Here is a 26,997-nt window from a genome sequence, read left to right as displayed (position 1 = left end):
GTTCTTTTGGTAAAGTCATGTAGAAGGGAAATAATAAAAAAAGACATGTTTATTGTTTGATATTTTTTCATTTTTTATTTCCCTTCTACGTGACTTTAACGAAAGAACCAAGAATGTGATAGGGAATATTTAGTTCCCAGCCCTGTTTGTCAATCAACCGCTGCTGTTTGGTTGACCATACTTCACCACTCTGGTCTAGTGCAGGTTTGGTGAGAGGTGTTGGTGGTGGTGGGGGGGGGGGCAGAGGCCCAAGACGGGGGTCAAATGTCACTCGCCATTGATGTTAGCCGCCGGTTTCAGAGCTGCGGCGCGCTAACCGCTGCGCCACCGCTCCTCGCAAATGTGTAATTGATATTCGCCCGTGCCTGTTTCTACTTCTGCTTATCGGTGGTACGTGGCAAGTTCACGGTGCAGTTTCTCGAGTCGAGCATTCATATAAACGCGTGTTACAGTTCTGCTGTTGAAAATCGACATGATTTACGATCGCTGCTTAAGAAGTTTTATCTTGTTGTGTTAAGTCGTTGGGTTATGAGCGGCATATTTGCCTTCATCATACTTGTGCCATACCTTATTGCAGATTCAATTCAGACCTTATTGGTCACCCCGTGCCACTTATGAATATCAACGTTCATCCTACAAAGTCACATCACAAGGGAGAAACACACAAACAAAATAGACATTTCCATGTAAAGCTTTCGTGACTGCAGGGATTCATCTTCTTGGTTATTTCGGTAAAGTCACGTAGAAGGGAAATAATAAAATAATAAAAATAAAACATCATAAAATAATTCTCACGACGTTTCGGCCTCGACAGACCTGAGGACGGCTGCTTGCGTTGTGGCCGAAACGTCGTGATAATTATTTTATTATGTTTTATTTTTATTATTTTATTACTTCCCTTCTACGTGACTTTACCGAAAGAACCAAGAAGAAAAATAGACACATTGTGTTGTTGACCGTATTGAAACGTCTGTACTCCGTACGGACCTGGAAACTCAATTTCCCTGCACAAGAACACGGGGTAAACCGTGTGGGTTGACAGGCATGCTTTAGTCTGTAGAGCCCATTCAAGTTACATTCACTGTATTCATCGCATTACAAGATTCACTTTGCTGCATTTTAAATCAAGAGTTGGGGGTGCGTCGTATAATCCGTGTAGCCGCGTGCGTGGCTAGATTTTTGTAATTTTATCGACACCGGGGAACAAGTTTGTGGTCTTAATTTCCCGACGCGTCTTATAATCCGGACGTTACGGTTGTTGCGTTTGACTGCATCCGATGCCATGGACGTGTTCAACTTTGCCGCACAGCATTGCTACATCACCCGCTATTGCGTTTAGTTGCGCGGATATGTATCAATGTTTTTTTGTCTGTAATCCACGTCTGTTATTACCGTTGTATTATTATTATTGTATTACTCATCAAGCCATGGTAAGTCCACTGCTGAATGAAGCTTTCCATTATGTTATCATTATCACAATGACCCCAAGGCAATAATCATACAGCTAATTAAAAATTGGTTTAGATCCGTGTAGGTACGGTGATTGGTCAATATATCTATCTCCATCAGCTGGGTCCTCCCGTAGATCACGAGTCTCCACCCCCACCACTCTGAATCCGCCCCCTTTGAAAACAGAAGCAGCGTCGAGGCCCTGCTGTGGCACCTTCCTATCCTCACCTCTCCTGACCCCTCTCTGCTGCCGTTTCTCCGCTCCTTTTTCGGTCATTTTCCTCCCGATTTCCCATTCTTCTCTCTTCCGTATTGCCGTTCCTTTGTCTTTACATCCTTGACTCTCCTCCCCTTCCTGTGGTGTAGCCACGGGTACCACAGTTGGCCGCAGCGGTGGCGAGAGATGTAAACGACCTCGCCTGGTGTGCGGGAGGTCGTGGGTTTAATACCGACCCCGATGCCTGTATATTTGGAGTCTGCATGTTCTCTCCCCCTGGTCACGTGGGTTTTTTTCCGGATCCTCCGGGTTTTCGCGAAACATTTAGAAGCAACGTGCGTTCAGAGCATTTTGCTGCAGTACATTTCCACGCGATACGCCGCTTCGTTGAGCTATCATTTGTGGCCAGGTCGCTTCTGAAAAAGAGCTACATAGCTTAGTAGGCCTTACCTGATAAAATAAAAATATTTTAAATAGTTTAGCTTTGCTACTTAGAGCTATATAATGTCAATAACTCCAAATGACATCATACCTACATGATCTGTCGCAAACGCAACCAACGGTGAATTATGATGTCGGCCGTGACGGCCTATGTATGAAATCAATCGGAGTGCTATTGATCGATTGGAATTAAATTGCCGTTCCGCTTATAGATCGAGATGCGAGAGTGGCAGGGCGAGGTTGAACATCAACAACAGCAGACCTGCGACACCATATCTCCTTCCCTTTCTCACGATGCACCGTGAATTGCTCGAGAGAAAGTGTGAGTGTGACCCTGCCCTAACCCAGCGAGGAGGCAGAACACTGAATGTGATTGCTCGATAGCCAGACAGCCTTTCATTGAGGGATGGCAGAGTCACAAAACAGCGACAAACTCTGGAATCATAATCGTCATTGTAATTTTACAAATATCGAGTTAATCAAAGACGCCGCCCTCCACAATATTGCTCGCCACACTTTAGATCACAGTATAAGACGCTCCAGAAAGTAAGACCCACACCATCATAAATCTGGTCTCATGCTCTCTCTCTCACACACACACACTCTCTGGGTTATATAACTTATATTCAAGACGCACTCCCAACTTTTGCTGTAAACTAGAAGGGGGGAAAAAAAGTACATCTTATAACCTGAAGAATGCGGTTCATGTTATCATCGTTATCATGCTAATAGCGCTGAACGATGTATTGAAATATCCATGTCAATCGTTGTGCCTGTAATTTGAGAACCAAAGGCAGAACGAGGAACAACCCCTGAGTACTGGAGGATAAGTTATCATTGAGGACCACGAAACTGTCGTAATATTAACCGACCGGGTGGCTGATCAGCAGAGTTCAACTCCTGGTTTTGGGGGAGGCGGGTGGGGGAGGTTGATTCAGCCCATCATCACTGCGGGGTCGATAAAAACGAGTAACACTTTGTGAAATATCCAACACTGGCTCGCGGCTCTTCATTAGAGCAGGCGGTCACATGTACGTGTTTTCTTTGTGCCCAGGCTGGCACAGAGTCTGAGAAGAGGTCTCCGATTGGTGGACGGCGCATGGACTGACGGACCGACCCACTGCTCATCTCAATGCGGCTGGATTCGCGCTGAAGTTCATTTCGAAGCGATTCGAGAGGAACCGTCGAGGTGAGTTCCAACCGACAGCTCGCGGTGTCTTCACGTTCAACGTCTTTTTCTGACACCACCGTCGTCGTCAGCCGTGATCGATCCACTGCTGGATGAAGGCCTCCGCCCCTCCCCACCCCCCCCTCCCCCCACAAGCAGTGGCTATGAAGTATTTTACACGGACGGAATGCTCGGCCTCTGCTGCTACTGATGAGGGATGCTGTGATCCAGCAGTGGATTGACCGGGGCTGGGCGTTAGTCGTACGGGATCGCAGCGTTGGCCAGCGTCGTACGTGCCGGCTAACTATCACCGTGGCCGTGTGTCAAGTGTCGCTCGAGCGTGGGTGGAAATTCCACGTTACTCTGGAATGTGCCTGATCTCCATTAGATCTCAAAAGCTAAGCAGATTTTGAGCCTGGATGTTGCTTGGATGGGCGACCACATTGAGGCCTTCATCGAGCAGTGGATAAGCAATGACCGATGATGATTATTACCATTGCTATTCGTACGTGGAGCACTCGCTAATTCGTATTGTACATTGCATAATGTACAACATTACGCAATGTGCAATTAAAGACGCATTTCATTTAACAAATCGAAACTAGAGGCAAAGGCGCAGGAAGCAAGCAACTGCTCGCTCATGCCACTGCTGGCGTAAAGGGTCCCCCCTCCCCGCTATAGGGGCCCCTATAGAGACGTTGTTGGAAGGGGTGAGAGTACACACACTTGACCCCCACCACGTGTGACCTGCCGGTCCACTCGCACTGTGTTGTGCTGATTTATACTGCTGGGGGGGGGGCGGGGGGGGAAGACGGCGATTCATGGAACTCGCGCCGTCGTTTCAAACGCCGCAGCGGCAGACAGGGTCGGACCCGGCGACCTCTGGATTTGCAAGTTCCAGCGGCGCTCGCCGTTGTTACACCAACGTGGCAGCGTCCCCGATTTCGATCGAAGTTGAACGCCGGAATCGTGAGCCGTGCCCTTAGGGTGCACGGCGAATCGGGGGGGGGGGGGGGGGGGCCCACGCTCCAATGTCACGGTATCACATGTGATGCTCCCCGGTTTAATTCGAAGGCGTTTGGGGGAGAGCGGTGGGGAGGCACGGTGGGGTTGGCTCCAGGTCACAGATCTTCCGCTATGGACGGCTCTGACTGGAATATACAGATGCGGCAGTTAGGCAGCCTTCTGCCAAAAAAAAAAACTACCAAACTACCGTACATGGATTACGGCTTCAATTTCCTTTCTGTGATGGTGTGAAATATTTCTATATACGTGTGTCCGTGTGTGTGATTACGCGTTTGCTTTACAAGTGCAGATGTCCGTTTGTGCGTGGTTCTTCCTACAGCTTCACGTGATGCCACACAATGCGGTGCACAGACAGTACACGCACGAAACGCGTGCGCGTGTGTGTAGGGGAGCGGTGGGTGTAGCGGTTAGCGCGCTGCGCTACGAACCTGGTGACCCGGGTTCGATTCCCGCTCACGGCTAACACCAGTGACGATTATCTGAACCGGTCCTGGGCCTCCCCTAGGTCGACTCAGCCTTAAATGAGTACCTGGTGCGGTGTGTAAACATCGCCACTGGGGAGACAAAGGCGGTCGGGCGTGGTGCTGGCCACCCACCCCCTCGTGTACCGTTCCGGCCTTCATAGGTGCTCGCTAACAGCACTTGCCCCTACAGTCTGATGAGGCTATACGGGGGATCTTTGTATCTTTGTACACAGAATCCCGCGTGTCACTCGCGTCGTCATCTTGCGAGAAGCGTTAACTCGTCATAAACAGCATCTGCTCGACTACGCCCGTCTGCAGAGTGACCCATATACAGATTCTCCACGACAATAATGGAGAGGGATTGAAGAGAGAAAGAAAAAAACGTGGCTTTGTTTCGAAGCCTCTGCCCAGCAAAACGTTTGACCGGCTTTTTGGCGGAACATTTGGCGCAACGTTAGAATGTCTACTGGGTACGTCTCGCACCGATAAAACGACGATAGTTCACGGCCCCCTTGATTTGAAGCTTTCGTGACTGCAAGTATTCATACTCTTTGGTTTCTTTTCGGTAAAGTCACGTAGGTAAAAAAATAAAATCAAATACATGAAAACAACTAAATTAAATCACGACGTTTCGGGCGCAACACAGGCATCCCTCTTCAAGTGGGGGACAACGTAGCGAAAGCACAACCACTTAAGTGTGTCTCAGAGATGCTTTCAGGACGTTGACTCCCAGTCCACAGTCCGCCCACACGCTCACCATGGCCCCCCTCCCCTCCCTCCATCCCCCGCGACTATATAATTCCTCGTCACAGCCATCTCTTAGACACACTTGAGCAGTTGTGCTTTCACTACGTTGTCCGCACCTGAAGAAGAACGCTTGTGTTGCGCTCGAAATGTCGTGATTTAATTTAGTTGTTTTCATTTACTTGATTAGATTTTTTTACCTACATGACTTTACCGAAAAAAAGCCCCCTTTGGAACCTCATTTGCCAGTAAAAATATGATAATTGTTTTTTTACCCTTCTATCTGGCAACAAAACTGACACCTTTTTACAAGGAGTCATGTTTGCATAGACCACAATACCTGCAGTCATAATGCAAACAAAAAACATAACTCTGAAAATGTGCACTGTGCTTTAAGTTGATTGGTCCACACCCGAGACCAATCAACTTAAAGGACAGTGCACATTTTCAGAGTTATGTTTTTTGTTGGGCCGATGCTGGATGAAGGCCACCCCGTTGCTTTGTGGGTTATGGAGGTCGTTTTACCATACTTCACCACGCCGGTCACTGCGTGTTGGTGAAGGTGAGGGGCGAGAGGCCCAGGACTGCTTTAGATTTCTCTCGCCACTGATGTTAGTCGTGGCAGGCCATCGGACATCCGGAAAGCAAACCTGGTTCACAATTATAATTTACATGAGACGCTCAGTCACTAAAAACTTCGTAAATTTATATATATTTACATTATTAAATGTAATACAGTTATAGTATATAATTCAGTCGTACATTTCTCAGATGCAAATTTTTAAATGGTTAATTAATTTTCATGTCTCGCAGTCTTTGCATCGAGCAATTAAATAATTCTCTTTTTTAATCGCGACTGTACAACTTTCCGTTTGGAATTGAATAATAGTACACCTTTTTTCTTAAATTAACGAGTCCTTACAATCATTCATTTATCTCCCGAGGCATCCTAATAATAAGGCTCGCCAGTTAATTACCCAGGACATGCTTTTGCCGAGTCTCAAGCTGCGTGTGTTCGGGAATGTGCTGCTCCAAGTTCAAGTTCATGTATTAGGTATAGCCCTGTGAGCCATTCGGCTTATGAATCGGGTGCAACCGCAACAAACAAAAAACAAAAACATGAACAAAAAACATCTTAACGTGAATATGTAACTAAGTTCAAACAGAAAATCCAAGAAAAGACAGCAAAATTTTGCAGAAAAAAAACCGTACACCAACGCTGTGTGCAAAAATCCCAGTGGGATGCAAGTCAAACAACAACAACAACCACAAGACGTCATGGATCCCATCATTTGGTTGTAGTTGGTAAATCGTTCGCGAGAGGAGTTCCGAATTGGTGTTTGGAGGAGGAGGAGGCTGTAAAACCTTGAGACAACCCAGCGCCAAGCAGACAGACGCTGTCTACGAGGGGGTGACACTGAAGCGCACTCACATCTCCCGGTTACACTCGGATAACTGGACAGGGTTTAACATCGGCCAATGCGTCTTCGTTTCTTTCTCGGAGGTATTTCATTGGCAATATTTATCGTTGAACTTAATAACGATGGCGACACGCAACGTTTGGTCCATATTGGGACCGTCCTCACGAGAGCTTTCATTCCTGCCGTGCAAGGCAGAGGGACGGACAGAGACGGTTCAACACGTATGCTTTGGCGACGAAATATTGTCCATAATAGAGGTGTTATTTTGGGTGAGACGGCGTGAGCGTACCATCTGATGCATTCGAGCTCTCGACCTTTAGGTTGTGAAAGCGTTTAAATGAAAGAAAAAATCGTCGGCTCATTTGCGTTGCTCCCTGGTTCCGTTCAAACCGCTGGCCGGGACGCACGCACACACGCACACACATGTGGGCACGCGATAACGTGTACGTGTCGGTGCTCTGTGAACCCAGTGGAAACATTTCGTTGATGTTGTTGTTGTTGGGGTTTTGTTGTTGTTGTTGTGTTGTTAAGGAGCCTCTTTTCTTCCCCAGCCGTGCACACGCGGTGGCTTTTGGCAGCGAGTCGGCTGAACTCCCCCCCCCCCACTATCCACCACCCCCCCAACACAAAACAGCAACGCGGTTTACATTTTAGAACATTTTTTATTTTTATTGTAACGCGACGTAGTTTGATGGGCTCGTACGATTAGAGAGGGTGGCGCACGGTAGAATCTTGTTTTGCCGCTTTGTGGAAAAACGCAGCGGCAGCTCCGGTGGTGGGTCCAGATGGATGGACTGGCCCCTGCCATGAGAATGTGTAATGTACGTCACGAGGGTCGCTTATGATAATGATGAGCACCGCCCCACTGAAAAGTCGCTTTGACTTTTGTTTTTACATTGCAGGACAACATAATACAAATAAAACATAATAAAATAATTATCACGACGTTTCGGCCACAACGCAAGCAGCCGTCCTCAGGTGAAGAATTCTCCACCTGAGGACGGCTGCTTGCGTTGTGGCCTGAAACGTCGTGAGAATTCTTTTATTATGTTTTATTTGTATTATTTTATTACTTCCCTTCTACGTGACATTACTGAAAGAACCAAGAAGATGAATCCCTGCAGTCACGAAAGCTTTCAATAGAAAATTGCAGGACAACTCAATGTGGGGAGGCCTTCAGCCAGCAGCGGAGTGATCGTGGCGACTGATAATGTTGCGTGTAACTCCGTGGTGAGCGGGTTGATTACGAAATTTTGCCAGGGCCCTATACAGCGCGGACATAATAATAGTGTCAATCCACTGCTGGATAAAGGCCTCCCGTCACCATGCCAGTCATGGGGGGGTGGGGGGTTGTTTGACCATACTTCGCCATGCTGGTTCAGTGAAGGAAGGGGCGTGCTCAGAAACCCACGAATCGCAGTGCGGCGGCTGCGGCGGCGACTGATACAACCACCGCGTTAACGTAAAGGACTCTGCGCTGTCCACTTCAGAGGGGCTGTGTCGTAGGGGATCATATCAGGTGACGAGCGCACGTGCACACGCATGCACGCGTGTGCTAGAAACACGACAGCTGCACTACCTGGCGACTTCCTAGGTGTTCAGGTTCGCGATCGCGTTTCGGGCGATTGCGTCAGACGACACGTGACAGTGTTCAAACCCAAACTTCTCTCCGGTGCATCGCGATCATCGGCATCATCAGCAGTCATGATCTATCCGCTGCCAGATGAAGCCCCCCCCCCCCCAACCACCCATCAAGCCGTCGTCATTCTCTCGCGACCTCGCAGCACGACAATCCGTGCGGCTCCTCTCCTACCGGACATCTTTGAAAAAGAGCTTCATAGCTCATCGGATTCCTCCAGTCTAGATTCTGACGATTCTGATTCTGCACGGGCAGATCCCGTCGCTCCGTCTACGCTTGTGGACGCCCTCCCTGGCGTGTGTTTCCCTCCTTTGGCTGCCACTCTGTGATTATCCTCGACCACCGTACACCCTCACCCTGCCTGCGATGATGTGACCCCTTCCCCGCTGCCCCCAAGACCACTTTACTTTTCTTGACGACGACCGTTGTCATCTCGCCCTCTCGGGTATGTCCTCGAATCCCACGCGTTCCTCACTCTCCCCCGGGCCAGCGGAATCCTGCCGTGATGCACGCGCGTCCCCCGTGTCTCACCCACACGCACGCACACACGCACACCACAGCGCACACCTAGGAGACGGCCTCACTCGCCACTCCAGCCGGCGTCATGCTGTGATCTTGCTCGGCTTACTTCTTCTATCCAGCAATTAGTGTTGCTGTTAATTGCAGTGCTGCGTTCCAAATCATTGCCAGTGTCTGAGCACTAAAGAGTAATAGCAATCGTGATCCGGGTATAATTATTAATGAATATTAATGATGATAGTAATTCTATTTTATGGCCCCATTTCAGTCTATCAGTCACGGGAGTTGTTTGACCATACTGCACCACGCTGGTCAGTGCAGGTTGTTAGCGAGAGGGGGACACTCATGACCTGCTCAGATATCTCTCGTCGCTGATGTTAGTCGCCGTGGCTGCCAATAAAACTCAGGCCCTTGGTCCGTAGTCCAGTGTGCTAACCAATGCACCACCGCTCCACTCTCAGTCATAGAGTCCCTCTTCATTTATATGCATGCTGAACTTCTTTCGCACCATACTCAACTCAACACAAAAAAGCAGTTGTAAAGAAATGAGTTTTCAGTCTAGATGTAGAAGTGCTTAGCTCCAGTGGCTTCCTAATATCGGAATGGAAGAGCGTTCCAGACGGCCCGCAGAAGCGCTCCTGAAAGCGTGTGATGCTCTTTAACCAGGAAAGACTCATTAAGATTCAAGGTTACCCATAGTCGAGGTTTTTTTTTGGAGTTAATTCGGGTAAACATAAATGTGTCGCTAAACCCGGATAATATTGGTCGCGGAAACCTACGTCGTGTTAAACAGATTCGAGATTGTCTTTCGAAAGGGTCCTGCTTCATTGGGATGTTTAGCCAAGACTCAAATTGTAACTGTAATTGTCCCCCCCCCCCCCTCTGCCGTGCACGTGTTGATTTTCCTCGGGAACTCAGGTTATCTCTCCTTGGGAGAACGGAGAAAACACTCTTCTCTTCTGAGAGAGCGCCTGTAGCACCCGGAGCAACCGCACACGTGTGGTGGGAGGGCACAGCTAACGTTACAATTTAAGTTCCTGAATCAATGGGGATGGAGCCGCTGTGCAGTGGTTAGCGCGCCGTGCTCTGAACTGGGCGATCTGAGTTCGAGCGATTTATGAGCTGGTTCTGGGCCAACCCCTGCCCCCCCCACCCCACCACATTCACGAACCAGCAGTGACCAGCGTGGTGAACTGTGGTTTAAAACAAAAAAACCCAGCCTAAACCATCATGGCCTTCACCCGCCGCGAACCTAAATCCACGCCTACAATCAGCACGGTTGGCTACGTGCGGTGCGAAAGAAGTTCAACATACGTAGCACATAGATAAATCCATCCGCATCGTTTGACTCTCAGAGCTCCGTAGAGAAGTTGCAAAACTCCGCGTGGCTCAGCATAAACACGCCGTCGAGCTGCGGCAGAGAACGGCGCTCACGGTGCGTCTCTCTCCTCTGCCTGGCTCGTGGCAGAATCCCCGACATTTCTAAAGAACCAAAAGGGTCACGACCCGAAATGGCACGTTTGCCTCGCCGCGTTACACGCACCCGTGTCGCCCAGTGACCGTGAAAGGCTGCTGGCACGTGCGTGCGAGAGGGGGGCTGGCGTGACCTGTTGGATGTTATCGAACGCTGTTTTCGCCCCAATTAATTTCTTCCGCAATACTTAACATACCAGGGGCGCAGCGAGCGGCTGTGCAGCGGTTATCGTCGCTGGTCACAGCTAACATCCGTGGCGACCGATATCCCAACTGGTACCAGGATTTCCCCGGCTGCCCCCCCCCCACCCCAACTCCCCCCCCTCCACCCCAACTCCCCTCCCCCTCTTCTTCACCAACTTGCACTGACCGGCGTCGTGGAGTACGATAGGAATAAAAAAACTGCCTTTGCTTTCTGTCGAGAGGGCTTCCTTCATCCATTGGTGGATTGAGAATGGGATGGAATTTGTTGTTTTTGTACGAAACTTAAAGTCCCACGGGATGCAGCCGTGGTACGATGGTCAGTGCACCGCACTTCCAATCCAGAGGTCGCGAGTTCTATTACAACTATTCAACTATAAACTACTTTTTTTCGTTTGCCAGGCAAGGCCCACTGAGCTGTCTAGCTCTTTGTCAGAAGCGACCTGGTCACCACAAATTATAGCTCAACGAATTTGGCTCGTCACGTGAATATTTATAGCAGCCAAATAGTCTTCCGTAAGAACCCCCGGCGCGACAGACGGTTGAAACGTCACGTGGAAAGTTTCGTAACTACTGCCCCCACCACCTCTTTGTCTACCCGGCAGTGTACGTCGTTAGATAACGCAGTTTGTCGATCACAAAGTCACGAGCGGTTGGGTTAAGTGTGGGTACTCCCCACTCTGGCAAGACGTCTGGCTGAGTAGGGAGAGTAGTGAGCTCCATAGAGCGGCCTCTTGCGGTGGCGGGAGCGAGCTCTTGCAGAGCTGTGCCTTTCCCTTTGTTTTTGTTCGCAAAAATCCCAGTGTTGCTCAGAGTGTCGCAGGATTGGACGCAAAAAAATAAATCGGGGGCAGGGTGGGAGTGGGGGGGGGGAAAGGGAGCAACATCGTTTAGTTAAAAACAGAATTCGATTGTTTCAAAATGACAGTTCATCCTTTTCTACAAAGGGGTTAGGCCTGTTGTGGAGGAGGGATTTTTGGGAGTGGGGCGCATCGCACAGATCCACAGCCCATCTGCTGACGGGCTCGCCCCTCAGGGCTGCCCCCCACTTCCCACCAGCCGCCCCCCCACCCACCACCACCCGCAAATGCGAGATTTGTAATATGGGACCCATACCCACTTCTTGATATGTACGTACGTACGTACGTATGCTGGAACTTCTTTCACACCGTACGTAGCCAACCGCACTAATCGGAAGTGCCCCGTCAATTAAATTTACGGCAAGGATTCATAATCGATTTTCGGGTTTGGGCCACGTAATGATCTGACCGTGCGCTTGTGTCGTCCAGACCCTCCACCACCATCCAATGCAGCCTTGCCTCGCTTCCCTCGTACGTATGTATGTTGAACTTCTTTCGCACCGTACGTAGCCAACCCTGCTAATCGGAGGTGCTCATCGGGGGGGGGCTGGGGGGGGCGGGGGGGGATGCGATGCCCTCGCTTAGTCTCGCAGAGACGCCCACGAAGCCAGAGGTGATTCCCTGCTCACGCGAGCATCGAGGTATCGGTGCTCGTTGCCTGTTCACAAGCCCTGACCCAGTGGTGGAAACTCCCCCGTTGCTGTGGCGAGACCGAGTACATCCGTAGGACACCCGCCGTTAGAATTCCTCGCCGTTAGCAAAGAGGGATTCTCGGCTGAGACACATTTGGGGAGTCTCAAAAGCAAGGGGGCAAATTTCTGATGATGTTACTTCGATGAGGGCAGGGGTGAGCCAACCTGTATCAGACCAAGAGCCAGAAGGTCGCCATGAGCTCTGCAAAGAGACAAGTGTGTGGGCATATATATTGACAGCTTTCGGCACAGCACAGGAGACATTCATTATTCAAATCTAGAATACATTCATTATTCTTTGCTACTGCTGTGGTCGTGCGTTCTACGTTACGTGCCCTTCGATAGAGCTGCAGGTGGTGGATTAAAAAGCCGCATGCGGCTCAGGAGATGCCAGTTGGCCACCGCTGGGGTAGGTGGGACGCAAGTCGGTTGGTGCCGTGGTTGGGGCAGCGCGCTAGGAACCAGTTGAGCTACGGCCGGCATCGGTGGTGAGCGACATCCAAAACGGGTTTCTGACCCGCCCCTCTTTACTTTGCCAAGCCCGCCGCACTGACCAGCGTGGTGAAGTATGGCCGCGCGACCTCATCGCTGGCGGGGAATGTGCCGTTCGTGAGCGTCTATTAAAGGCCAAGGCCGCAGGTGATGTGGCCAGCACCACACGCCCAGACGTCTTTGTCTCTCCAGCGCTGGTGCGAGGCCAAACACAGCTCACGAACGTGCGATAACCCCGAAGACGGCATGTATTATCGTGCGCCGGGTATTTTTGTACCAATCCCTGAAATGAGACACTACTATTATTATTATCTTTATAAAAAAAGTTAAACGTCATGACTTCATCGGCGCGTATTTTAGAAGGATGCTAAGTGAGTTCCTCCTTTGCACAACTGTCATTGTTTTACCTCCCAACTTCTTTCCTGCAGCATTTTAGCCTTTTTTTCTGGTTACCCCCAACGCCCACCACCCCCCACCCCACCTCCCTCCCTTCCCACCTACCCGCCCACTAGACCGCCCGCCCACCCACCCACCGCAAAGTTTCGTAAGATAATTAGGGACAAGTGCTAGCACCGAATGTTAGCTCCAGTGCCGAGCCTTTGCTGACGCCAACGAAGAGAAGGATCATAATGGAGGGGGGGGGGAGAGAAGTGGGGGGTGGGCGAGGAGGGGGGGGGGTCAAGCGGCAGGGTCGTGTTTCTCAGAAGATCAAGTTTTAAGTGCATTGGCTATTGTGAGGCGACTGACCGTACCGCTTCGTAGGGGACTTCATATTCCGGGGGCCACGTCCGACGTTCCGCTCCACGTGTCTCTGGCGGGCAGGGGGAGCGAAACATCGGACACGCGCGCGAGCGGAGCACACGTGGGGGGGGGGGGCAGCCGTTGTAACCGATCGTCTCCATCGTCCGCTCCGCACACCTCCTCCTCCTCTCTTCCCCGGGGATGGCGACGAAGACCGAGGGAAGGGGCGCGTTTTAGCGCCTCGTCCGTATTTCCCGTGGCGCTTGGATCTGGTAGAGCGTTTCCGCGGAGGCCTTCATCCGGCGGTGGATTGTTCAAGGTGGCTGAGCGTTGCTTCTCGGTTTGTTATTTTTTGACCGTCTTTAGTTTTTTTTATTTCGTCGACCGACCCCCAGCCGAGGTGTCTCCATTAGCATCAAGAGTCAAATCCCCCGGAGTTGTTGTTGTCGTCGTCGTCGATTCGGTTTCGCCGTCCCGTTCACATCCTCAGCTTTATTTCCTGTCTTGTCTGTAAGTTTCGCCCGCTCCATTTTAGCCTAAATATTAACATTAGCATTCTCAGGTTTTTTCGGTAAAGTCACGTAGGTAAAACATTAAAAGTAATGAAAATATAATTATATTTATTATTATTATTATTTTTATTTTTGTTTTGTTTTATTTTACTTTCATTACTTTTAATGTTTTACCTACGTGACTTTACCGAAAAAACCTGAGAATATGAATCATTGCAGTCACGAAAGCTTCAAATCTAGAATTAACATTAGCGTTCCATTTGCATCGAGCACATTGTTCTGGTCCAGGCCCCAGATCTTTCATGTATGCACTCGCCTTTTGCCCGTCCAAGGACGGGTGTATTGCAGTAAATCGGAAACTTGCAAGCGAAAAGCAGACCGCGACGTGATATATTCATTGCATCAATTCGTGTGCAATTTGTAAGGCCGCGGTGACACAGACTTAGTTAATTTAAAGGTTATAATCCCTTGTTCATCATGACGTCATTTTTACTTCGATGTCTCAACAGCGTCACGGAGATCACGTGACGTGAGGGTTGTGAGTTGACGCCGAGGAGGGGGGAGGAGGCGCCTCGCCCCCCCCCTCCCCCCCATGTGGAGTGACGTCACCCGTTAATTATTATCGCGGGGGGGGTGTCCATTTGGAGGACGTCACCTGTTCATGTTAATTATTGAGAGGGGCTGTTCGATGTGGAGTGACGTCACCTGCTCATGTTAATTAATGAGGGGGGCTGTTCGATGTGGAGTGACGTCACGCACTGACATTTTTTTGGGTAAATATAGTAGTAAATGTGGAACTTTTTTCGCACCATACGTGGCCAACCATGATTATCTTTCGACCACCGATTGCCTCTTCTCTTGAACACGCAGCGTGTATATATATCGCCGTTGACACGACGCGTGTCACACTCTGTATAGAGTCTGGAGATGCAGTTAAATGTGGCCGCTGTTATAAATGCACTTAAAGTTACCGTTCGCTTTAGTTTCATGCATCGCGTCGTCGTTCGTGCAAAGTGCAACCTCTCTTGATCGCGATAACAACATTTCCCGAGCTGCGCGATCCCACCTATGTCAGGATGTGTTCCGCCAATTAACGAGTTGTTTATACGCGTGGGAGTAAGCCGGAGCACCCCGAAGAAGACCTACTCTTCTTCATCTTGTTGGTTCTTTCGGTAAAGTCACGTAGAATGGAAATAATAAAAGAATAAAAATAAAACATAATAAAATAATTCTCACGCCGTCCTCAGGTGGAGAACAGGTCTGTCGAGGAGACAGTCTCCTCGACAGACCTGTTCTGAGGACGGTTACTTGCGTTGTGGCCGAAACGTCGTGAGAATTATTTTATTATGTTTTATTTTCATTCTTTTATTATTTCCATTCTACGTGATGACTTTACCGAAAGAACCAAGAAGATGAATCCCTGCAGTCACGAAAGCTTTAAATCGAAAGACCTACTCTTTTATGGGACCAACACCATCTCATACAGAAGGGAAAGGTGATATTGGTCGGCACTTTGCCGTGCCGCCTTCTCCTGTCGAGCCAGGGCATGTGGCTCCTCCTGGGCCCCCCCCCCCCCCCACGGGAAGAGGAGTTTTCCCAACCCAGGGGTCGGCAACCTACGGCTCCGGAGCCGCATGCGGCTCTTTACGGGCTGCTTCTTGACGATATGTACGTATGTACATAGATGCATTGCGGCTCTTGAAATACTGAATTTTGTACCGAATTGGAAAGAAATGGCTCTTCTTGTTATTTTGGTTGCCGACCCCTGTCCCAACCCCTCGCTGCGGCTGCTGCCTCCACAGCGCTGGATTACACAGGCAGCCATGTGCAGCGTAGCAAACCACCGCCGCCACACCGGATGAATATTTAAATGTAGATTGAAAACTCATTTCTTGAGACCTGCTTTTTGTGTTTAGTTTGTTGTCCCCCCCTCCCACACCTCTGATTGGCTCCGTACGGTACGAAAGAAGTTCAACATACGTAGCACATAGAAAAATCCATCCGCATTGTTTGACTCTCAGAGCTCCGTAGAGAAGTTGCAAAACTCCGTGTGGCTCAGCATAAACAGAGCGTGGCTCTCCTCTGCGTGGCTCGGTGGCAGAATCCCCGACATTTCTAAAGAACGAAAAGGGTCACGACGCGAAATGGCACGTGTGCCTCGCCGCGTTACACGCACCCGTGTCGCCCAGTGACCGTCGAAGTCTGCTGGACACGTCCGTGCGAGAGGCGCGTAGTAGATTGGAAAGGCATCCGCTTCTTTGACGCCATGATAAGCACACTTCGAGGGACACTGCGGTCGATATAGAATCGTCCGCGTCGGCGTCCGCCGACGAGCCAAGGCACCGTCGCGCCCGCGGCAAGTGCCGTGGGCCGGCGGGGATTCGTCTCACGGAGCCGTCTCGCGGGCGGTACGACCATGCCAACTCCCCCCCGCCGCCTTCCCCCCCATCTCGTTCGCAACGGACGCCGGAGCCATTTAAACGCATCTTAAATTCATGCATACATTCATAGCGCTGTAAGCAGATGGGGTAAGTGCCATTATATATTTAAAAGATCCTTCTGCGGTATTCCACCGTGGCTCCGAAATACAAAGTAAAAATTGGAGACGCTTGCGCTTGACTTTGTAATTCGGCGCTGACCATTCAACGGGTCCTCAGTTTTATTTGTCACACAGGGACAGCTGCCACTGAGGGGTCCCAACCCCTGGCTAGGTAGCAGCAGGGCATTGCATATGGTTGCCATGGGATGTGATTTAAACGCACGCACGCACGGACGCACTTGGAGTTTCCGTGGCATTTCAGCAAGTGCCACTATAACATGCAAATCCTAATCTGAAATGAAAAGCATCACTACTTAGGGCGGGCGAGCAGGGGGGGAGCTAATGAGAAGCATGGAATTAAAAAAGGGATCTTTATATATTTTTCGTTTTCGATATCGGATGATGTCAAGAAGCGCACACTGTTGCGATGATGCATTGGTGCAAGAGCTGGAATCTGAAACTTGGATGCAGGGGACCGTCACAAAGTTTGCTCATTTAATAAAAACAAAAATTTGGTCAGAAAAAAAATATATAGTTTTTTTGACATCCATCAATCGGAAGTTCTGTTTAGGATTAACTTTTATGATGCAGATATGATTGTTTTTTTAAGTTGCACGAAAATCCGAGCTGTGGTTCGATAATGCTTTCAGATGCACGTCTGCGGCCGTCTGGAACACTCTTCCATTCCGATATTAGGAAGCCACTGGAGCTATGCACTTTTAAATCTCGATTGAAAACGAATTTCTTTACAAACTGCTTTTTGTGTTTAGTTTGTTGTCCTTCTCCCGCACCTCCAATTCGTGGAATCGGCTCCGTATGGTGCAAAAGAAGTTCAACATACATACAAATAAAGGGGACTCTGATGACTGAGAATGGAGCGGTGGTGCAGTGGTTAGCACACTGGGCTACAAAGCCAAAGCCTGAGTTTTATTGTCAGCCACAGCGGCTAACATTAGTGGCGACAGATATCTTGACATTTCATCTTCAATAACCCGCACTGACCAGCGTGGTGAACTATGGTCCAACAACTCCCATGACTGATACAGTCATACGAAAGACGTTCAACATACACACGCACGTACGTGTATGGATGTTTGGTGGATTGTTACATCACAGGATCGTGCGGGGTGGCGATTGCTTTGCCATTATTGCACGCAGCCGCTGTAGACCCTGTAGACCCTCCCTCCCTCCCCGTGTAACGCGCTCGCATCGGCGGCTTCACATTTTGGCGCAACAAAACGTATATGTTCGATCGTAATGCACGCTACACGTGTACTATGTCTGCGCGTGTGTGTGTGTATATATATCCAGGCACGATCGTTATCCGGCCAAAACCTCTTGATGGGAAGTTAACAGCGGTTTTCCTGGAGTGACTCATCCTTGCCATAGCAACATGGAAATTACACCACTGAGTTCAGGGTCACATCAGCACAAAGACACGCTGATTTTGAACAACTCAGGAGTGGTGAGCGCAAGTTCCTGCAGTCGAGGTTCATTCCGTGGCCTCACGCTCTTACTAAGCGGTGAAAAATAGGCCTACGTACACTCGAAAGCAGGGATCGGACCGCCTCGCCACGTAACGTGTACGTGTGTGTACGTATTCACACGCATCGCGGCTCTTGAAATGTTCAGTTTTGTACCGAATTCGAGAAGAAAAAATGCTTCTTGTTATTTTTCGTTGCCGACCCCTGATCAAGAGAGGGGGTCGCTCCCCCCCTCTCTAGAGTTGGTGTCCTTCCACCAGCGGTGGCGTGAGCAAGCGATTGCAGGGCTGCACCTTTACCTCGTATCCTCACCACCGCAGTGTCGTCGACAATGCTACTTCAGTTTCGATTGAAAGCTTTCGTGACTGCAGGGATTCATCTTCTTGGTTCTTTCGGTAAAGTCACGTAGAATGGAAATAATAAAAGAATAAAAATAAAACATAAAATAATTCTCACGACGTTTCGGCCACAACGCAAGCAGCAATGACTGAGTCATTCAGACTCTGTCTTCTTGACAAACCTGTTCTCCACCTGAGGACGGCTGCTTGCGTTGTGGCCGAAATGTCGTGAGAATTATTTTATTATGTTTTATTTTTATTATTTTAATATTTCCATTCTACGTGACTTTACCGAAAGAACCAAGAAGAAAAATGCTACTTCAGTTTTGATCACCTTTCTGCTTTTTGCAGGAAGTAAGGAAACTAATATCACGATGTGTGTGTGTTTTGAAATACCGGGGCCAATTCAGGCGTGCGGTGTGCCCCACAATATCCGTTTTCTTCACAAAAAACCCCGTTTATTCTATGAAGACCAAACTCATCTCATTGACAGCTGCTAATGCCAGCTTGCCGGGCAGCGATGGAGCACGCCTGTAATCCAGCACTGTGGAGGCAGCGAGGGTTGGTGGATCACGGCACGCAGTTGTTGCGAAACTCCCTTCTCGTGCCGTACTTTGGCTCGCCATGAGAAGGCAGTGCAGCAAAGTGCGGACGAATCACCATCTGTTACATCTGTATGGAATCGAGTGTTGCCACTGTCGCACATGCGGGTTTTCTCCGGGTGCGACGGTTTTTGTCTCGCATGTAAACCGCTCATTAATTGTCCGATAACAGCTTCATATATATAGAGGACTGCAGAGCTTGTGGGGGAATTAGACGCTCGCCACCACGTGGCTGCTGCTGCCTCCCTGCTCGTCTGTGGCTCCTCCTCCTTAGTTGTCCCCTCTCTCTCTCCGAGTCATCCTCTCTCTTTCTCTCTGAGTCGTCCTCTCTCTTCGAGAGCGAGCGAGTGAATGCTGAGCGGTGGCAGCGACGCGTTACAAGTTGAAGCAGTAATAATTTAAAAATTATCAAATGAAGGGTAAACCAAAACACGACTGAAATCACCAGAAATCGTTCGCCAATGGTGGAACGCACAATCAGATTGCGACGCTAGTTACTGCACAGTCCAGCACGGTACACAGACTGCACCGGTGCGTGACGTTCTGTGCAGCGTGGAGACGTAGCGAACAGCAAGGAAACCCTGCGACGCACGGTGTTCGGTTATCGAGCTACAGAAGTTGTAAATGTTTTTTTCTTTCAAAATGTCAACTTCTTTGGGTCCACCACTAAGCCCTCGTGTTACGCGTTGTCACCTCTCCTGCTTTTCCCAACATCGTCCTCTTTTTGAGACAGCCGCGCTTAGGAAATCTGCAAGACATTAGTTTCCATGTATGTATGTTGAAGTTCTTTTGCACCGTACGTAACCGACCATGCGAATCGGAGGCTTGGCAATAATGCACCACTCGAGACAATGCGTGTACGTGTAGTTCTACTGCCTTCTGGTATTCCGAGATATTCTTCCTTTCCCCGTGATGTGCGTGCCCTCTTTCTTTTGTAGCTCGGAGGTGGCAACCTCACACGGCATATCTGCCCACATTATTTCGAGGGCACACACTGCATTCACTTTTGCGACGGCCAGACTTTGCCGTGACAGGGCCTTTTTAGCGATGTCACTCGAAGGGGGCGGCGGTGGTGGTGGCGGTCCTAGCAGTGGTGGGTGGTGGAGGGGGATACATTTTTCACAGAAGCCTTTCGATTGGGTCCGACAACAGGAGGAGTTGGTGGTCGTGGGAGGCTGGCGATAATGGGGCCACTTTAACGGCAGAACGAACGCGAGATGCGAGCGGCGGGGAGAGAGGTGCGGAAGGAAGGGCGGCAGGGAGGGAGGGGAGGTTAATTGCGGCGAGCGATGGGGCCAGTGACCTCTGGGGGTCCTCTCACCAAACAAGAAAGGCCCTTCACAGACGCCCGAGTGCCCGCTTGCGTGCACGCACGCATCCCCGCTGAGCGATGATGATGGCTGCCTCCCGGCATTTTCCACGTGGCTTTTTGGTCCCGCCGCCAATTTTGTTTTTTCTTGAGACTTTTTTCGTGAAAAGAAAAAATTCAAAAGCGTAAAGGAATCTAAAGCGAATCGGGAAGGAGTGATTGCATGGGCCGCACGCGAGATATTATAACGTACAGCTCCTCTTCGTGAATCTACTGCTAGATGAAGGTTATCTCCCCGCGCGCCGTGCCAGTCTTGCGGGTTGTTTGAACATACTTGATTTCGCTGGTAACGTAAAACATGCAAGGTTGGTTCAACAATGTTCCACGTTTACTGGGCAGCGCCGGTTGGTGCAAGGGAGTGTGCCCGTGACCAGTTCAAGACATCGCTCGCCACCGATGTGAACCGATCCTGGGCTTCGCACTCGGGTCAGCGGGTTCGTAGCGGCGTTGCGCTAACCACTGCGCCACCGCTCTGCCCATGGCCCTTTCAAGCGAGCCTCAGATTGCGTTCGCAGCGGCGGCGCATCATCGGCTCTCTGCGAAGTGAGCGAGCGAGGGCTCTTGCTGGAAGTGACATCAGGAACGACGGTGCAGTTACAAACAAAGAGATAACAAGTGCGTGTGGTTAATTGCGCCCCCTTTCTTATCGCTCAAAGGCGATAAACTAAGAGCGAAGGCACTGTGGTTTTTAGTCTCTGTAAGCGTGAAGGGCAAACCGGCTGACACTCGGTGACTCATGGCGGAGAGTGACCGGCGATGGACCAGTAAACTCGTCAATGTTGGGGTCAACGTTGGGCCAACGTTGGGCCAACATTGGCTTGCCTACCAGGGAGTTTCGCTTATGTGGGCTGCGCATCGCAAGACTGTGGCGCCCGTATATCTCGATGTCGTTTTTGTTTTTCATTCCTAATAAATAGGGGAAATTTACGTCCCGCAAACGTCAGCAGAGTGTGCTTACTTTGTAGCACACGATTGTTGGGGGGGGGGGCATACAGACATTTTTTGGGGGGGGGGTGGGGGGCATGACAGCCAATGTTTTAAACAAACTTTGAAGAAAGAAACGTTAAACGTAGCACAGACCGAGTAAGCGTGTGTGTGTGTGTGAGCCGCCCTGTGTTTGTCGTGCATGCTGTTCCATTCGGCGTGCATGAGGAGAGGCTCTCATCGCTCCATCGCAGGGGTCGGCGAACCCGCGGCTCCGGTGCCACGCACGGCGGCTCTTTTAACGAACTGCGCTGCGGCGCTTGAAATCCGAAAAAGGGTGGCCCTTCTTGTTCCTTCGGTTGCCTACCCCTGACCACGGAATCCCAGTTTACCATGGGCAGCGGTCGGCCAACCCGCGGTTCCGGAGCCGCTTGCGGCGGCTCTTTTAAGGGACCGCTCCGTGGCGTTGTTCATTAAGGGACCACCACCGTCTCTTCCTCACCACCATAGTGCACTGCACTGCGGCTCTTGAAATATTGTCGGGGGTGGGGTGGGGTTTATTCCACCAAATTCGAAAAAAATGGCTCTTCTTGTTGTTGTTGTTTTGGTCGCCGACCCCTGCTGCCCTATTGGCACTGTACACGTTTTCGCGTCTTGTCTCAAAGAACCCTCCAGCTACGGCAGAAAAATGAGTTTTGTGGGGGGGCTTCGTCTTCAGCAGTGGGGGGCAGAAGACGGTGGGGGGGGGGGGTCAGCCCCTCCTAACCTCCCCTCCCCCCACCGCCACCTCTCTTGGTGGGACCGAGTTTGGGGCGGTCGATCTTGTTCAATTGAAGGAAATGATATATAAATAAACTGTGACTGTGAGATCCGAGGTGACAGGATGATTATTGCTCGTGCGCTCACCCTCTCGCTGTGTGTGCGCTCGTTAAGCATTGCGGGATAATTAATGCTCTTGTTGGGGGGGGAGGGCGGGCAGTCTCGGAGGAAACTGATGACAATTTAATTCACCTTTTGCAATAATTGCTCCAGGAAAAATTCCTCCGCTGCCTGCTGCTGCTAATGCTTACGGCTGCTGCTGCAGCTACTGCCGCTGTTGTTGCTACTGCTGAAGCCACTGCTGCTGTTGTTGCTGCTGCTGTTGCTACTGCTGCTTCTGCTGAATCTATTACTGCTGTTGCTGATGTTGCTATTACTGTTGCTAGTGCTGCTGCAGCTATTGCTGTTGTTGTTGCTGCTGTTGCTGATGCTGCTACTGCTGCTGTTGCTACAACTGCTACTGATGCTGCTGTTATATCCGCTGCTGATCTTGCTGCTGTTGCTACTGCTGCAGCATTGTAGAGAGGAGATGGTTAACAAATACATCACCAACGTAACAGCACCAGCCAATCAGTGTCGTCTCCATGCCAACAGGTTGGGATCGGGAGAGGCAATGGAGGTCAAGCAGCAGCCTGATTGGCCGAACGTGCGTCACATGACCCGAATCAATGGAGTAGGAATTTACCTTAATTGGATACATTTTGTTGCTCGTTATGCAGAGAGAATGTGTATTAATACTACTACTACAATACTGGGATAGCTTACTCAGTATATATATTCAAGCTGGCTTATGGTGGCAAGATAAGTAGCTCGTTATCTGGTCAAGCTGACTCTGGCTCATCGTCATCATTATTGATGTTATAATTTCTGTGGGGTTGTAAAATCAGGATAACATCATCCTGTTTTTTTTAGGGTAGCTGATGTCCTGGGAAATATTGTACGTCTTCCTGGGACATTAATAGTCCTGCGTTTTGTCAGTTGCGTAATAATAATGATGATGGTGAACCACCCGCAATGCATTGGCGTGTCGTCCTCTCTTTGCCTGGTATTGAGAAATATTTTCCTTCCCATGAAATGTCCTTGGTTTTGTTCTACCTTTGAGGTGGCAACCTTTGCCTACTGGTGAAGCCTTGCCACGGAAAAATATGAGGGAATTCATTGGCGGGTTGCGTAAGGAGAGACACTAAGCCCGGTCATGGGTACGTGGGATTTCCACCAAGGCCCAAAGTGGTTAAGTCAATGAGAAACTGATGGTAAAAAAACACATTTTATAACGTACAGTATTTTAAGAAAGGGCCATTCCTCTCAGATATGAGACAAGACACCTCTCGGCGTGGGCTTCAATATGGATCCTTCATATGGTGGCATGATGCCGATCGTAGCACAACTGAGAATACATTTGGAAATAAGACAAGGACAAAAACTCAACAAGAAAATCCTTGTTTCTCAGGGGCTGCCCATGTGCATACGTTGCTACTGCGCAAGTTAATTATAGCGTTCAAACATTCCCCAATAATTGCAGCCATCCCTTAACTAAAAACAGAAATGTCTGCCCCGGCCGAAACAGATCACAACAACGAGATTTCAACGAAAACACGGAAGCGCCTATCCTCCCAAGCCACCTCACGGAGATGAATATTGGGGGGGTCATCCCATCCCAGCCACCCCTAGAATTCGAGCAGAGATCGGCAACGTGACCCCCCCACCCCACACACACACACACGTTGTTTCGGTCGCCGTAACAAGGCACTAGAGGTTGCTACCCCATTACAGCGGTTGTCATAAAAGCAGGCGTCATGTGGGAGAGGAGGGCAGAGGTGGTGGTGGTGGGGGGAGGAGGACGAGAGAGGGACCCGGAGAGGCAGCGGTGATTGTGGGAGCCGAGGAAGCGAGGGTGGGGTGGCGTTCTCTCTCTCTCGTCCGTTTGTGGTGGTTGCATGCGTTCGAGCGTACGTGCGCGTTCGTGCTTTCGCCAAAACAAAAAAAAATCCCAAGGTGCAGCCCGGACCCCGCAAGCAGGCAGTACCCCGCGGCGCACGTTTCGCGCTCGGAGACGAAATATTTCAACGCCAAAAACTGGGGTCGTAGCCCTGCGCCGGAGACTGAACGACGCACCGCCCGACCCGACCGTGGAGAGCGGTGGAGCTGCTGAGAATCACGTCGCCAAGTTCTTTTTTTTCTTTCTTGCCGCTTCTAATGCCGCGCGGGAGGGAGCGCTGACCCCGACCGTTGATTGAATGGAAATAGCCTTAAGAAGTTAATTCCATTACGGGTGAGAGCGGTAGGAGATTTGTTGGAAGCTTGCGCGAAGCGACCTCTCGTCCTCTTGACTCGACCGCGGCTGTCACCGTTCGTCAGCTGGCATCGTGCCGCTCTTGAGCGCCGTGGGCTTCAACGCGTTCTTTGGCGGCTCGCCGATCATTCGGCGTCCTTGGGAAGGAAGGAAGGATGGAAGGCATGGATCGAGCCACGGGCAAAATTCTTCAACAGGTGACTCTGTCCATCCGGGTTTTGAAATGGGTCAGGAATTAAGAGATAAAACGACAAAGATTGTGTGGGTTTTTTTTTTGAGACACGTTTGACCTTGTACTGATAAATGTGTTGATGGACGCCAACTGACTAAATAGAATTGCTGTGCCGTGGTCGGATAGAGCGCGGGGACACGACGCCTCCTCCAAAATCGAAAGGTCAAAGTGTGAAGGTCGTGAGCACCTTTGATATGCGAGTGCCCACGGGCTGTTTCGGTGCGAGGTGTGTGACCAGGTGACGTCTTTGTAGTTTGATGATACGCACAGACGCCCACGCGCGCGCACGTATCATCATCATAGTGTGCTCTACTGGGCTGTATACATTTTTCATCTGTACAACCAACTTATGGTGGTTTTGGTTTTTAAAGGCGAATTTTGTAACAAAAAATTATTGGCTTTGTCGACGACGGGCATTGGATGGATACTCTTGGCTGCCGATGTTGACCCGTGCGCTTTCGGATGCACGTTTGCAGGGCCCTCGGACACTCAGTGGCGGTGTTTACCACATTTGGGGGTCCTTAGCCACTATCACTTTCGGGGGGGGAGGGGCGCCCCTCTTGAATGAATAAAATCCGAGCGAGACGACAGAAGAGGCGACAGATAAGAGACGTACAGTACAGTCGTGAGATGAGAGACGTGTTAAAAAAAACGAGATGTTGCAGTGAGATGAGAGAAGAGGTAGTCATTGAAGGCAGATGAGAGAGATGAATGCACTTTTATGTTAATGATGCATCGTTGTTTATTAGGATTTGAATGTGAGCTGATGTTTGATGCACCGCTCGCTTTTTTCACGTGCACCCCGGGCCCTTTGAGCATCTGGAGCGCACGAGATTTTTGCTCGGTTTAACGTCGTTCGCCTGGAGCCACCACCACTTGCCCCCGGCAGATCGTGAAATAATTTTCTCGGTGGACCGACGGGTTCACGAGGATTCGGTCAAAATGTTAAAACTCCACGTTCCCCCCCCCTCCTACACCCCTCCACTCCCACCCCAATTGAAGTTAGTTCGGTCAAACGCCAGACTTTTTGAATTGTGCCGAAACCACGTCACTCAACAGTGTGGATTTTATTTAGATTTAAAGCTTTCGTGACTGCAGGGATTCATCTTCTTGGTTCTTTCGGTAAAGTCACGTAGAAGGGAAGTAATAAAATAATAAAAATAAAACATAATAAAATAATTCTCACGACGTTTCGGCCACAACGGCTGCTTGCGTTGTGGCCGAAACGTCGTGAGAATTATTTTATTATGTTTTATTTGTATTATTTTATTACTTCCCTCCTACGTGACATTACCGAAAGAACCAAGAAAAAAAAAGTGTGGATTTTGATAATTAAAACAATAATCGAGCAGTCGTTGCTGTATATGTGTGCAGGCAGTGGTGGAATAATCATCACTTGGTTCATGGGATGTGCACGTTTCAGAGAAGCTCTCTCAACACGTGGCCATTTGGCAGAGCCGACTCCGAGGGAGGGCTCACGTCAGCGTGATGACTCACACGTTTAAGTTACTGTATTGTGTGTTGTTTACGCTGTGAATGGTAGCGTGTGTTGTGTGTTTGTGTGTGTTGTGTGGGGGGCGGTAGCGTTATGCTGCGCTACGAACCCGGCAATCCGGGTTCGATTCCTGCTCACGGCCACCAACACCACCAGTGACGATTATCTGAACCTGTCCTGGGCGTCCCCTAGGTCGACTCAGCCTCAAATGAGTAGCTGGTACGATGGGGTAAACATCGCCACTGGGGAGACAAAGGCGGTCGGGCGTAGTGTTGGCCACCCACCCCCTCGTGTGCCGTTGCCGGACTTCATAGGTGTTGTGTATGATGTGTGTTGTGTATGATGTATGTTGTGTATGATGTGTGTTGTGTATGGTGGATATTGGGTATTGGTGGAGCGGTGGCACAGTGATTAGCGTCCTTTGCATGTGACGAACCCAGTGACCCCAATTCGATTCTCCGGCCAACATACAAAAACAACATCCTACTCATCACAGCTCCTACATTCAATTCGGGTTTCCTGTCGCTAAGAATCTGCATTCTGTGTAGGGTGTGCATTGTATGGTGACTGTATTTGTGGTGTGTGCATTGTATATGGGGGGGGGGGGGGGGTGTACGTTGGACACCTGTAACAAAGAGCTTCATAGCTCATCGGATTTCTCCAGGATAAAGACAGATTCTGTATATGGGGTGTGTGTGTTGTGTATGGGGTGTGTGTGTGTCTTTTATATGGGGTGGGTTTGTATATGGGGCGTGTGCGTTGTGTATGGGGGTTGTGTGTGTGTTGTGTATGGGGTGTGTGTGTTTTATATGGGGTGTGTTTGTATATGGGGTGTGTGTTTTG

General features: G+C 49.9%; 1 protein-coding gene across 4 annotated transcripts in view; it reads left to right on the top strand.

The window, feature by feature from the left end:
• Positions 1-26,997, top strand: part of LOC144734834 (myocyte-specific enhancer factor 2C-like) — a 115,614-nt gene that overhangs the window by 21,527 nt on the left and 67,090 nt on the right. For 2 of the 4 annotated variants that reach the window (XM_078617234.1, XM_078617233.1), the window contains exon 2: positions 3,162-3,296. The gene's annotated coding sequence lies outside the window, so the exon portion shown is untranslated. Of the gene's footprint in view, positions 1-3,161; positions 3,297-13,733; positions 13,867-23,916; positions 24,625-26,997 lie in introns of those variants that run through there. The other 2 variants (XM_078617235.1, XM_078617236.1) reach the window with 2 other exon arrangements.

The sequence above is a fragment of the Lampetra planeri genome, chromosome 53 (assembly GCF_965212315.1).
Source record: "Lampetra planeri chromosome 53, kcLamPlan1.2.h2, whole genome shotgun sequence".
In the NCBI taxonomy this organism is placed as follows: domain Eukaryota; kingdom Metazoa; phylum Chordata; class Hyperoartia; order Petromyzontiformes; family Petromyzontidae; genus Lampetra; species Lampetra planeri.
This window is presented reverse-complemented; position numbering and strand designations above follow the sequence as displayed.